The following is a 10,286-nucleotide window of genomic DNA, read 5'->3' as shown; positions in this document are numbered from 1 at the left end:
AGACAAAGGCGGTCGAGAATGGTTCTGAACAACACTCCTTTGTCTACGGTGCCGGCCTCAGTAGCTGCTGTTTAACAAAAATCGTTGATTATGAACAATATTGGTCGCGAAAGCCTACGTGTTAAACTGTTTAACAGCGCTTGCGCCAATAGTCGACAGAGATAACGAGAGTATAGTTTTATTTATCTGGCACAGAAGACTGATAGCGATAATGAGACACACATGAATAACAAAAAACAATTAAAACACACGTAAATCGTCCGCGTTTCATCATTTCCAGCGAGCCTGGAAATTAAGAATATGCAATCTGATGGACGGTTTTACTCATGCATAACTATGCCATGTCGTTTTGATTAAAAAAGAGAAACGCTTAACATCGAAAGTTTCTCCACTGATTTGCAATATAATTCTACAAATAAATAACACGCACGCATACAATTAAACCTTGAGAGAGCAGTCTGTCTTTGCGAAAGTAAGACGCCTTAAAAATTGCTCCCAGGAATGTTAAGACTATCCTGCGAGATCATTAAACAAAAAATATTCCCAGACGCACGCATACATTAACATTTCCGCTCGACACCTTCTGAAGCGGTTTTTCCCCCCCTTTATTTTGCATCGTAACGTGATAATTCCGAAGCGCGTGCGCGTGTCTGGCACGAGCGTGGCGATGGGAGATTGACACCACGATGCCAATTAGAGAGAGAGAGAGGAGAGAGAGAGACATTCGGAAAAGGGGGTTTAGGTGACCTTACAGAGCGCGTTCCTCAAAACCGTTCCCGTGTGCCCACATCACACGTCCTCAACGCTGGGGTTTTTCACCCTGACGATTACAGATCCGGCGACTCATTTGAACGGGAAGAACGCAGCAACGACACCGCCCGTCCGTCGCCACCACCGCCATCAACAAATTATAATTATGTGGTCGCGGTATAAGGGTTGGTGGGAGGGGTGGTCCGGTGACGTGAGTTTGGTTTCAGCCACTACCGGAATCCGTGGGGTAAATACAAATTCTGCAGTGGTTTTACGCCCCAGCCATCGCCCCCCCCCCCCACTTCAGCAACCCACACTTAACCAGCACGGTGAAGTATGGTCAAACGAGCACAAAGACGAGCACAGCATCGCACGCTTTCAGATGCGCTTCTGCGGCCGTCTGGAACGCTCCTCCTTCCGATTTTACGAAGCCCCTGGAGCTATGTAACTTATAAATCATCATCTAGATTGAAAACGTATTTATTGAAGAACTGCTTTTCGTAATTAGTTTGTTGTTCACCGATTAACACGGTTGGCTACGTACGGTGCGAAAGAAGTTCACCATACTCCCCCCGCCGTTCGACTCGCACATCATTGGCAGACTTTCATCTAGCAGTGGATTGACTGCATCATTATAAAGGTCTGTACTTGATCATTGTTGTTATTAAAGCATTACTCTCTTATTTCAAGTGTCGGGTGATATATGTTGCATTGTATCCGTACGATGAAAGCCGTTTTAGTTTAGTTTTCATTCGGGTGGATACGTAACAAAGATGACGCTCCCACCGTATAACCTTGGACATGGTGAGAGGTCTGTACGTGGCCATTGCTGCGGCCAGCACCGTGGCACATTTACCCGGCGGTGTGGAATCTTTACTACTTTTAATTGGGAACAATCTGCCACCTTGCGTAAATGTGCGGATCGCTGGGGGGAAAATGTGTCACCAGTCACCCGTCAACAGCCGGCTACGCACGAACCGTGGGCTCCAGAAACGTTGTCATCGACACGAACGACAACACACCAGACAGAAGAATGATACTGGTAGGAACCTCCTGGTTACACCAGCCCACAGGGGAGTATTGTGTCCGTCCGTCCATCGTGCAGGGAGGGGCTGGGTGGGGAGGGAGGGGCTGGGTGGGGAGGGGAGGGTGGGGCTGGGTGGGGAGCGTGGGGAGGGTGGGGCTGGGCGGGGAGGGTGGGGAGGGGCTGGATGGGGAGGGTGGGACTGGGTGGGGAGGGGATGGTCACCCCGTGGTGCCCTTAGAAAACTCAACGTTTAACCTACTCACGCCGGCTTGTGCCCCGCCCTCACAGTCGGCCATATTTGCGGAATACACCACGCCGCCGTTGACCCTGGCCATTGACCGAGCAACCCAACGTTCCTACCAGCTCCCTCCGCAGGAATGTGTTAACACACCAGACAGCAGAGAGGTCCATAGCATAGCCATCACCAGACTGTTGGGGCCAGTGCTCTTAGCGAACACCCCGTGAAGGCCGGCACGGCCCACGAGGGGCTGGTGGCCAACACCACGCCCGTTCCGCCTTTGTCTCCCTGGTGCCGATGTATACACACCACACCGAATGCTCATTTAAGGATAAGTCGACCTAGGGGAGCCCCAGTGTCGGTTCGTTATTGACGCTGGCCGAGAGCAGCAATGGAACTCGCGTCCCCTGGTTCGTAGCGCCGTGCACTTCACCACGACACGACCGCTCTTCGTATATACGCAAAGACAAAGTTACCCCGTGTAGCCTTTAACGCACTGTTGGGGCAAGCGTTGTTAGCGGGGGATCTATGAAAGCCGGCGCGCACACGCATACATGCAAACACACACAGCATGCATACAAACACACACAGCATACATACAAACACACACAGCATGCATACAAATATCGGTAACTGTGGTAAAGCTTCACTGGGTTCGTAGCGCGGTGCGCCCAACCACTGCAATACCGTTTCCCCTTACAAAGAAGAAAAAAAACCCCACCCACACACACGACACACAAAGGACATTCGAATGACAACACCGTTACAAAACAGGCTCGGAGCAGCTTCAACGAAAGGTAACGGCAAAATAATAGGGAGGCAAACAATATATGAAGAGCCCACACTTCGTTCTGAATGCAACCGTAATAATACAACCGTATTAATACAATCGTAATAATACAACCGTATTAATACAATCGTAATCATATAATCGTAATAATACAACCGTAATAATACAACCGTGATAATACAACCGTAATAATACAACCGTAATAATACAACCGTAATAATACAACCGTAATAATACAACCGTGATAATACAACCGTGATAATACAATCGTAATAATACAACCGTAATAATACAACCGTAATAATACAACCGTGATAATACAATCGTAATAATACAACCGTGATAATACAACCGTAATAATACAACCGTAATAATACAACCGTAATAATACAAGCGTAATAATACAAACGTAATAATACAACCGTAATAATACAATCGTAATAATACAAGCGTAATAATACAATCGTAATAATACAACCGTAATAATACAACCGTAATAATACAAGCGTAATAATACAAACGTAATAATACAACCGTAATAATACAATCGTAATAATACAAGCGTAATAATACAACCGTAATAATACAATCGTAATAATACAATCGTAATAATACAACCGTAATAATACAACCGTAATAATACAATCGTAATAATACAAGCGTAATAATACAATCGTAATAATACAAGCGTAATAATACAAGCGTAATAATACAATCGTAATAATACAAGCGTAATAATACAAGCGTAATAATACAATCGTAATAATACAATCGTAATAATACAACCGTAGTAATACAACCGTAATAATACAATCGTAATAATACAACCGTAATAATATAACCGTGATAATACAACCGTAATAATACAATCGTAACCATACAACCGTAATAATACAACCGCAATAATACAAGACTGCTGAGTTTTCAATTGGAGCAAAGTAATGGCAAAAGGTGCAGCCCTGCAATGTCTTAACCGCGCTACTGTTGGCGGAAGGAGCAGCTGTGGAGAGCCCCCTCCGGATGGTGTGTGGCCAACTTCCTCCACACCGGCGAGGCGATGTTGGAAGGGGGTGGGAGTGCCTGCACTCTTCCTCGACGGATGCGAGCTGCCGATCGACTGACCGTCTTACGGTGCGCCCATCCGTACGGTGGACATAGGTGGGCTGGGGGCATTGGAGAAACTCGCTCCGTTGTTTCGACTGGGAGCGCCCGGAGATGGAATCAAATCCGGGGACCTCTGCGCATTGCACGTCCCGGTCTGCTCGCCAAATGCTAAACTAAACTATTTTTTTAAAAATATATGTTTTACCAGGTAAGGCCCACTGAGCTATGAAGTTATTTTTTCAGCAGCGGCCTGACTACAAATGGTAGGTCAGTGAAGTCGCTTCTCACGGGGAAATTCATAGCAGCCAAATATTCTAAACGCGTTTTGTTGTTGATTCTAAATACTAAGGGAACAACCGGACGACCCGGAAAAAATCCACGCGAAAAGAGTGAACATGGAAACTCCAAATATACAGCAGCAGCAGGCGTCAGGGTCGGGATCGAACCCACGACCTCCTGTGTACCAGGCGAGGAAGATGACATCTCGACACCGCGGCGCCCCTAAAAGCGCCCCACCACTGTGGCAGCAGCTCCCTGATACACGCACAGCGAACCCCTTTAATCCGAACACAAGCGTAAAGTGGGAATGCTGATAACTTGTCAATGGAAACCCGGAGGCAAAATCCCATAATAAGGCGCAGCTTATGGCGGGGGTGCGTCTCATAATCCCCGTTACGATGTCACATCGGGCCCCCCACAACACCCCCACCACCCTTTTCCCATGCCCCCCCCCCGCGCGCCCTACGCACCACGTTCTGTTGTCGTGGGCAGGCGCTGCGCGCCTCTCTCTGGCTGATGTGACCTACTTTGCCATTCAAGTCGGCTTAAGCGAGTTGCCTCGGCTGCGTGGCGGAGGTCGACAATTTTCGGCGGGCTTCTGAATATCCCTCGCCCGAGCCGGGTAAGAGGGATACATTGTCAATGATTTCGTGAGATTCTTCCCCTTTGTGCGAAAACAATTCATTAAAGGGCACTTTAATGAATTGTTACTTGATACAGCTGTCGTGGCTGTGACGGTTCCACCTGAAGACGGAGGTTTGTGTTGCTTCCGAAACGTCGTGATTTTTTATTTTGTTTTATTTTACTTTTATTAATAAAAAAATTTTACCTACGTGACTTTACCGAAAAAACCTAAGAATATGCTGTACAGGGTGAAACGGCGGCGGAGTGGTTAGCGCACTGCCGGTGACCTCGGTTTGATTCCCGACCAAAGCTGTAACGCGCCAGTGGCGAGAATTGTCTGAACCATTGTTGGGGGTCCGACGCAGCACCTTCACCAGCCTGCACTGTCCAGCGTGGTGAAGTATGACCAGCGTGGTGAAATATGGCCAGCGTGGTGAAGTATGACCAGCGTGGTGAAGTATGACCAGCGTGGTGAAGTATGACCAGCGTGGTGAAGTATGACCAGCGTGGTGAAGTATGGCCAAACACACCCTCCCCCCGCATCACGACTGAAATTGCGCGGTTAAACTTTTACCCAGCAAAGAGCTGGGGACTCGCATTTTTATGGCAAATTTGAAAACGATATTTCAGACAAATTTGCATTGGTTTGACGTTGAAGGAAATGTTCCCATTCTCAGAGTGGAGAGGGGTCAGCGATCTAAGGCATTCAAGTAGAGTTCAGCGACCCGCTCTGCGCCTCAAATGCCAACAGAGGCCCCCTTTTAACGGAGTCTTCTCATCATCGACGAGGTCGGAGAGGCCAGAAGCACGGAACGGAACAAACTCCCCAAGAGAGGCAAAGGGTGCGATGTTCTCAACAGTTCGCGCGCCCCAATAAACCGCGCGTCATCCACATTCACCGCGCATCATCGCCGCCGAGGAGAGACGCAATTAATTTGGAAGCAGATTAATGAAGACGGAAACAATTACAAAAAGGCACACAGCGTGTGGCGATTTCCACGCGGGGTCGAGAAGCGGGGAAGGAGGTGGGGTGGGTGGGTGGGAGGGATAGACGAGACCCCATGCAGGCTACAGCGACACAAACATTGCCTTCCCCCTTCATCATCATGAGGCGCAAACCCCTCGGGGCGTAGCGGTCCCCACGAGACGCCGACTGGAGTCCCCGACCCCAGCGCTCGCCGCCACGCTGAGTGGAGGCGAAGGCCGTGGCGGTGGTGGAGATCAGCGTCGATGGTGCGTGTCCACTGTCAACCGGGGCCTGACCCCTGACCCACCCCCCTCCCACCCGGGGTCATCTGTCTCTGACCCCGCGGTCGCTGCTCTGTCCTCCTAAACCCATTGGTGTGGCTAGAGAGTGAGCAGGCAGCGCAACTGCGGGCCAGGAGTAACCCAGGCAACGCGTTACGAAGACGGAGAGAAATTTAACTGAGAGGGGGAGGGTGGTGGAGGGGTGGCCTCCCGCGAATTCTTCTTTGCAGCAGGGCCCATGCCACCCGCGGTTGTGCCACTGTTCCCACCGGCACAGTTGTCTCGTGTGTCTCTGGATGGAATTCTGTTCTATAAAAAGTCTTGACGTTTGATTTGAATTTTTATTTTATTTTATTCCGTCCTTCGTCAATTGTATTCCAATTCTAGATTTGAAGCTTTCATGACTGCAAGGATTCATACTCTTAGTTTTTTCGGTAAAGTCACGTAGGTAAAAAAAATTAAATTAAAATTAATAAAAATAAAATAATCAAAAATCACGACGTTTCGGAGGCAACACAAGTGATGACGGAGACTTGTGTTGCCTCCGAAACGTCGTGATTTTTAATAATTTTTAAATTTTAATTTAATTTTTTTACCTACGTGACTTTACCGAATAAACTAAGAGTATGTATTCCAATTGTGCTGTTGGCGTCGTGCCATGCGTGTTCACTCGGAAAGCTCGCGGAGCGGTGCAACCCAGTGTGTGTTCTAGAGCACGGCATGTGGAAGTTGGACATCAGTTTTGACAGCACAGTGCCGTCTAAGGCGCTCATTGTGATGAGCCATTGTGTGATGAGTGCACTTACAACTGGCACGTGTGGGCCATGAGTGGGTGTAGACCGATGTTTTTCACTAATTTTCAGAGGAGGGGAGTGGGGGGGATTTCGCCGATAAGACTTCAGTGTGAGGGCCGCCACACCTCCTGCAAGGGGTGGTGTCTTCACATCTTGTGTACTGTCGAGGGCTGCACGTCAGGGGCCGCACTGAAGGCCACCAAGGTCCGCGAGTGGCTAGCGGGCATTGCAATGAAGAACGCTGGTGCTTCTGAAACCTCAAGTGACATTTCATACACACACCACGGGACACGTTTACCCCAGTGTCCTTCTGCTTCAGAGAAATGCTCATCACACGGGCTGAGACCATCCATTCGCGACACTTCAGAAACGGGGTTTGGTGGTCACGGTAATGTTTGATGGCGATGATCGAAAATGATAATGTGATGAAAAAATAGAATTTTGATTATAAATTTCCGGTCATTCTCGCAGCAGCGGCTTTTGGCTATCCATCGAACAAAGACGGTCACTGCATCGCGCGCTTTCAGATGCGCTTCTGCGGCCGTCTGGAACGCTCTTCCGATAGTAGGAAGCCACTGGAGCTTTGCACTTGTAAATCTACATTGAAAACGAATTTCTTTAGAACTGCGTTTAGTTTGATGTCCTTCCCCCGCACCTCCGATTAGCACGGTTCGCTACGTACGGTGCGAAATAAGTTCAACATCCAGTACATACATACACGTGTAGATGAATATTATTGTGATGATAATGTTTAGATGATGACAATGATTGATGAGGTTGATCGTGACGATTACGCTCGATTGAAGATTACAGGGATGATGCCGAGTCGACCAGCACGATGTGGGGAGACGTGGGGAGGCCCTCATCCAGCAGTGGATTGGCAAACGCACTGTGCATATGCATACGCTGAATACTCAGGTATGGGATTTCTTCAGCGATAGAGAGAATTCACATCCGATCATCAAAGGGCCGTCATATCCCCACGAGCGCAATCCCTCTTCGATGTACCCAGCGTAAGCAAACATAGACGTTGTTATCCACTGCGCCGTGGCACACGAAGCCCCGAATTCTTGATGAAAAGACCAATACACGTGGTCTTAACCATCCACGCCAGAACAGATTTTAACCGTAAACGTCCCGCAGCCTCACCTCGCGGTGCTGATGCAATCCGTCTCGTTAAATTGCAGTGTGAGTGCGTCTCTTTGTCTCTGTATGGTGGGAGCGGTAGTGAGTGGTACGGAGCGGTGTGCTTCGATGGTGCCGAGATGTCAACTACCTCGCCTGGCCGCCACCCCGCCTGCAAGGTGGTGTGAGTGCGTCTCTTTGTCTCTGTATGTTGGGAGCGGTCGTGAGTGGTACGGGGCGGTGTGCTTCGATGGTGCCGAGATGTCAACTACCTCGCTTGGCCGCCACCCCGCCTGCAAGGTGGTGGTGTCTTCACATCTTGTGTATTATATCGAGGGCTGCGCGTAAGGGGCCGGAATTAAGGTCACCAGAAGAACGCTGGTGTCGACCATCACCATCGGCAATGGACTATCTCCACTGCTGGATGAAGGCCTCACCCCAAGCCGTCGCCGTGCCTCGATGCGACAATCCACCTGGAACCTGCCGCCCACGTGCCGATTCCATCGCCCCGTCTCCGCGGTGGACGTTCCCTCCGGGCTTAATCCGCCCTGTAGCTGCCACTCCGTCGATATCCTCCAGATTGAAAACTCATTTCTTAAGAACTGCTTGTTTGTGCTTAGCCTGTTGTCCTGCCATCGCACCCCCAATTGGCACGGTCGACTACGTACGGTGCGAAAGAAGTTAAACGCACAGTCCTATACACACTCCAGCACCCTCTATCACGACCGCCACAATCACCCCGACCGGCTACATCAAGATCGAAGATCGACGCGACGCGCGGCTTTGGCGAATTGCCATGATTTTGGTGAGAATTCGAAAGCGCAATTTTCACGAGCGATCTGTCATTTCATTCCCGCCGGCGAGAAGAGGAGTCGTTGTCAAACGACTCGCGTGGCCTCCGCCACGTGTCGAGGAGGGTTGGTCTGGGTGAGAGGGGTCGTAGCCAGTGCCGGATGAAGCTAGTGCAGGGCCTGTCGCATATGTCAGAAAGGGGCCCTAAATAAACAAAACACGTAAATATTAAAACACAAATTTGTACTTGCATAGTAAAGTAATAGTATTTTTTCATTTGCTATACAGCCAGATAATAGACACATCTCTAACCTTAAACACCCAGTTGTTCATAAAAGTTGAAGGCAGTGTAGTACTCTAGTAATAGAGCAAGTGCAGAATCACTGAACCGGAATTGATAGCTTGAAAGCGTTTAGCACGGGGCCCTTGAAAGTGTGGGGCCCGTAGCTACATATGTAGCTACATATGTAGCAACTTTTGCTACTCGGAAATTCCGGCACTGGTCATAGCTAGCGGCGAGGATGGAGCCCCGAGTTCGTTGCGCTCCATCGCGATTCCAGCGGTGATTTGTCAGCAATACCAGCAAACGCGGGGGCACGACTCAAGCGCCCGCAGCTTCACGCTCTCACTGTGTGTGTGCTTGCTGCTGCTGCTGCAGATATTTCCCCTGCTTCTACTGCTGGCGTTGGTGTTCTCGCTGCTGCTTCTGCCGCACTTACTGCTGCTACCGTTCCTGCTGCTGCTGCTGTTGCTGCGAATTATGGTTTTACGCCTCCTCCTGCTGCTGTTGCTGCATCTACTGCTGCGTATGCCGTTGATGGCGTTCCCGCGTGCTCTGCTCGTGCTGTTGATCTCGCTGAAGTTCCCCGCACGGCGTTTATGCCGCTGCCGCTGCTGCCGCCGCTGCTGCTGGTGGTGGTGGTGTCAGTCGTGGCGGTGACCTTGTGACAGTCAATTTCACAGCAACGACTCGGAGGGTCTGTCGAGTGGCACGCATCGATAGCCACGCGGAGCTCGGACGCGTCTCGCTGCCTTTCCATTCCTCAGCTGTCGCGCTATACCATGTTGGAGTTCATAACGCGATCGTTCAACGTTATGCGAGCGCGCTGGAAAACAAGTGACGGCCTCAGGTGGTAAATGAGTATTACCACCATGCGAAAAAAAAGTTGTTATAAGCGACTGCGTGGCAGCAGAGGGAAATATATCAATTGTTGTAATGTACTTCGGTCCAACGTGCACGCTGCATCCCTTCACCAACCCCGCACTGATCAGCATGAAGGTGCAATAGCCCCAATTTCCCCAAGACCCGCACAGTGCGGGGAGGGCTCTCATCCAGCAGTGGATTCGCGAGAGGTTTGTATACGCACAAGCACAGAGAAATAGGGTGATTCAAATAAAGTACCGGTTATTTAATGTGTAAATTGTATCAATGCCTTTATGTATGTTTACTTTCACATCACACCACTCATGCAGAATGTAACTCACAATCGCTGAGGAACCAAACAAGCTTGAAGG

The sequence above is a fragment of the Lampetra planeri genome, chromosome 34, assembly GCF_965212315.1.
Source record: "Lampetra planeri chromosome 34, kcLamPlan1.2.h2, whole genome shotgun sequence".
Lineage (NCBI taxonomy): Eukaryota > Metazoa > Chordata > Hyperoartia > Petromyzontiformes > Petromyzontidae > Lampetra > Lampetra planeri.
This window is presented reverse-complemented; position numbering follows the sequence as displayed.